This window comes from Rhinopithecus bieti, unplaced genomic scaffold (genome assembly GCF_001698545.2).
Source record: "Rhinopithecus bieti isolate Rb0 unplaced genomic scaffold, ASM169854v2 scaffold_3878, whole genome shotgun sequence".
In the NCBI taxonomy this organism is placed as follows: Eukaryota; Metazoa; Chordata; class Mammalia; order Primates; family Cercopithecidae; genus Rhinopithecus; species Rhinopithecus bieti.
This window is the reverse complement of record NW_016805059.1, coordinates 4638296-4642985: the sequence shown is the minus strand read 5'-3', so window position 1 is coordinate 4642985 and position 4690 is coordinate 4638296. Positions and strand designations below refer to the sequence as shown.

At 44.5% G+C, this 4690-nt stretch overlaps 1 pseudogene across 1 annotated transcript; it reads left to right on the top strand.

Moving 5' to 3' along the window:
* The first annotated feature begins 483 nt into the window (after positions 1 to 483).
* Positions 484 to 1389, top strand: LOC108528992 (WD repeat domain phosphoinositide-interacting protein 4 pseudogene; annotated as a pseudogene). The gene has a single exon (XR_001885366.1). The product of XR_001885366.1 is annotated as a WD repeat domain phosphoinositide-interacting protein 4 pseudogene (transcript).
* Positions 1390 to 4690: the final 3301 nt, after the last annotated feature.

The following is a 4690-nucleotide window of genomic DNA, read 5'->3' as shown; positions in this document are numbered from 1 at the left end:
AAGGGAATTGTCAGTGATCTCATATTGGGTCTGCACTGGGGATTATACCCTCAGTGAGCTAGACATGGGACAGGTTTAGGGACTGATTGTCTTAGAGGCAATCATTACCTGGTAATTTTCCTGGCAATTGAATTATGATCTTAGAAACAAATGCTTTTAAATAAAAGGTCAGCTGGGTATGGTGGCTCATGCCTGTAATCCCAGGACTTTGGGAGGCCAAGGCAGGCAGATCACTTGAGGTCAGGAGTTCAAGACCAGCCTGCAACATGGTGAAACTCCGTCTGTACTAAAAAAAATAAAAAAGTACAAAATTTAGCCTGGCGTGGTGGTGCACACCTGTAATCTCAGCTACTTGGGAGACAGGAGAATCGCTTCAACCCGGGAGGTGGACGTTGCAGTGAGCCGAGATTGCACCGCTGCACTCTAGCCTGGGTGAAAGAGCGAGACTCCGTCTCAAAAATAAACAAACAAAAAAACCAACCAACCAACCTTCTGGTCTTGGTGGGCGGTAGTAGTAGCCCCAAGTTCTCAGAGATCTCAGTGCTGATCCGGGACGATGCCCGGGAGGGCAACGACTCCAAAGAGAAGCTGGTGCTGGAGTTCACCTTCACTAAGCCAGTGCTTTCTGTGCGCATGCGCCACGACAAGATCGTGATGGTGCTGAAGAACCGCATCTGTGTGTACTCCTTCCCAGACAATCCCCGAAAGCTGTTTGAGTTTGATACCTGGGACAACCCCAAGGGGCTCTGTGACCTCTGCCCCAGCCTGGAGAAGCAACTGTTAGTGTTCCTGGGACACAAGTGTGGGAGTCTGCAACTTGTGGACCTGGTGAGCACAAAGCCTGGCACCTCGTCTGCTCCATTCACCATCAATGCACACCAGAGTGACATAGCCTGTGTGTCTCTAAACCAGCCAGGGACTGTAGTGGCCTCAGCCTCCCAGAAGGGTACCCTTATTCACCTCTTTGACACACAATCCAAGGAGAAACTGGTAGAGCTGCGCCGAGGCACTGACCCTGCCACCGTCTACTGCATTAACTTCAGCCACGTCTCCTCCTTCCTCTGCGCTTCCAGTGATAAAGGCACCGTCCATATCTTTGCTCTCAAGGATATCCGCCTCAACTGCCGCTCCGCGCTGGCTCGCCGTGGGCAAGGGCCTATCATTGGGCAGTAGTACGTGGACCCTCAGTGGAGCCTGGCGAGCTTCACTGTGCCTGCTGAGTCAGCTTGCATCTGTGCCTTCTGTCCCAATACTTCCAAGAACGTCAACTGTGTCATTGCCATCTGCGTAGATGGGACCTTCCACAAATATGCCTTCACTCCTGATGGAAACTGCAACAGAGAGGCTTTTGACGCGTGCCTTGACATCTGTGATGATGATGACTTTTAAGGACCCTGGGGGCTGTGCTAGGGACCTGCAGTGGCAGACTGCAGAGCTGAGCCTTGGCAGTGGGGTATGCTTGGAAGCCACCAGCCAGCAAGCGTTAATGGGGCGGGTGCCCACTTTCCACTCAGCAGAGCTATGTCTAAATAAAGAGCTCACTTCCCCCCAGCACTTCTTGATGACTGTGTGCCCCAAGGGCTAGGCCAGAGACCTAGGAAGGCAGCGACCCCTTGGGATCCCTAACCTGGAGGAAATTGTCAGGGACCCAGAAGGAGTGCCCTAATCCAACCTGGGGATTTTTAAAAAGCTTCCTAGGAAGAGATGATTTCTGATGTGATGAATACAAATAAAAGACCCTTAATGGCAAACAACAACAACAACAACAACAGAAAAACAACAAAAAACAGACAAACATCAGGTACTGTTGGTAATTTACATGTGCCATCTCACCAAATTTTCATAACAACCCTATGAAGTCCATTTCACAGAGACGATAACTTGCTCGAAATCATGCAGTTAGCAGGATGGCTCAGAATCTCTATTCATAACCACTATACATACTGCCTTTGTTATGTTTCATGTTATCAGAAATGTTATCACTTTGGAATGTTATTTATCACAACAGACAAAACCTAATCAACAGACATCATCCTAACCTTCTAAAAGTCAATCTGAACAGTTTGACAAAATGAAAGCTTAATGTAGACTAAGACCCCATTGTACCCAACCTTGCATACTCAAGGTTGATGAGGTACTATTCCTGCTGTTCTCTAGTTACTTGGTGAGGCCATCACTAATCTCAGCAGATTCTGGGGGTTTGAAGGCAGTGACCACTTGAATCAAAAAATAAAATGTTAACTACAAGCAGAGCAAGTAACTGTATGATATTCCTTTTCCCCAGGACAAATGTTCCCACTATTTTCATTCTGATCCATCAACAATGTGATTAGACTTCCTGGTCCCACTGCAAACCAGAGATGGAACTAAGTTCTCAGTTTAAATTCTAAGGCCTTTCTTGAGAATAATAGCTAACACTGAGCATTTAACCAGGTTCTAGGCACTATATTCTGGATAAGAATTACCTCCATTTAATAAATGTGAAAACTGAGTCTTGTGAGATCTGCTCAGTTATAAAGATAGCATGTGGAAGAATTAAGATTTGAATCCAAGTCGTCTGACCGCAAAACATTTGCCCTTGCCAACCACACTACATTGCTCCCATAATGTGGATGGCAGGCATGACTGAATTGTGCTGAGCCCCGGGAATCAGTGAACATAGCTTTGGATTTGAGGCATGTGAGCCACAGTTGATGGCTGCCTTGAGACAATCCAGAAGCTGATTTATGGCAGTGATTCATAGTGGGTCCTTTAGAGCAGGAGTCCCCAACCCCAGGGTACTGGTCCGTGGCCTGCTAGGAACCAGGCCGCACAGCAGGACATGAGAGGCAGGTGAGTGAGCATTACTGCCTGAGTTCTGCCTCCTGTCAAATCAGTGGCAGCATTAGATTCTCATGGGAGCACGAGCCCTATTGTGAACTGGGCATGCAAGGGATCTAGGTTGTGTGCTCCTTATGAGAATCTAATGCCTCTGAAACCATTCGCCCCACCTCCCTGATCTGTGGAACTTGTCCCTGGTGCCAAAAAGGTTGGAGACTGTTGCTTTAGAGCCAGTATAGCATATTTTTAAGATACTATATTTTAGTATTATGCAATAAATAAATGAAAAATTTGCAATGAAGAGTTCTTGCTATGTTGCAGGTCAGGGATGATGATGATGATGGCGATGATGTTAGCTAACAACGATTGAATTCCTTGTGTCAAGCATTCTGTTAAGCACATTATATGCATAACCTCATTTAAACAGGAAAGAAAATCAACTGTCATTTGAGTGGTATCCTGTACTTGAGCCATTACTCAATCATCATTTGACTTCCTTCTTGGACTTAAAATAGTATATGGCATTGTTTCAGGCAAGATTTGTTGTTACTTAAAATTCTCATTTGAGGCAATCGTACCTGAATTTTGCAATGCATTTGGGCAATATTTGTATGAAGAAACCATGTGACAAAATGGGAACATGCACACACACATACAAAACAAACAACAAAAAATAAATAAAAATAAAGATTTCAGCCTTTTCAGGAGAATTGCTTAAACCCAGGATGCAGAGGTTGCAATGAGTCGAGATCATGCTACTGCACTCCAGCCTGGGTGAATCAGCGAGACTCTGTCTCAAAAACAATACGAAATTCGGCCTTTTGTATTATTTGAGTGTTTGGTTATGCTCTCATGGAATAACAAGATTATGAAGAATGGGAAGTCGGTTTATGGAGATCTAGTGAAATGCATGGCATGTGGGCTCTGAAATCAAATGGAGGTTCCAATCCCAACTATGTTACTTGGCAAGTTTGTGAACTCTTCTGAGCCTCCTTGACTAAAATGCAGATAATACCTGCCTCGTAGACTTCTTATAGGATTAAACAAAAACACTTAAAACAACCAGAAGAGATCTTAGCTCAAGATAGGGTCTCAACAGAAGTAATTGACTTCCAATCCTCAACCTTACTTTGGATTCTACCTGCCAAACTCTACAATGTTTACTGACTTCTCCTTCCTTCACCCTCTGTTCTAGGTCCCATTTTTACAGTTTTGTATTTTCTAATTACTTTTATTTACTCATTTATTTATTCAAAGGTATTTACTCAACAACTGCTATATATGAGGTACTAGAATAAGCACTGAGGAGACAATGGTAAGCGAAACCAAACAAAATTTCTGGTTATGGAGAGAGACAGGCATTAATCACACAAGAAGGAAGAAAGCTACAAACTGAGCCACATGCTTTGAAGGAAAAGATCACATCTCTAGACTGAAAAGTGAGGGAAGTGAAGTTGGGTGGGGCCTGAAGAGAATGAGCATGGTCTATAATAGGTGATGCTGGTGCTAGTGGACGTGGTGGTGATGGTGGAGTTGATGGTGGTGATGGAGGCAGTGGTGATGATGGAGGTTATGGTNATTTATTTATTCAAAGGTATTTACTCAACAACTGCTATATATGAGGTACTAGAATAAGCACTGAGGAGACAATGGTAAGCGAAACCAAACAAAATTTCTGGTTATGGAGAGAGACAGGCATTAATCACACAAGAAGGAAGAAAGCTACAAACTGAGCCACATGCTTTGAAGGAAAAGATCACATCTCTAGACTGAAAAGTGAGGGAAGTGAAGTTGGGTGGGGGCCTGAAGAGAATGAGCATGGTCTATAATAGGTGATGCTGGTGCTAGTGGACGTGGTGGTGATGGTGGA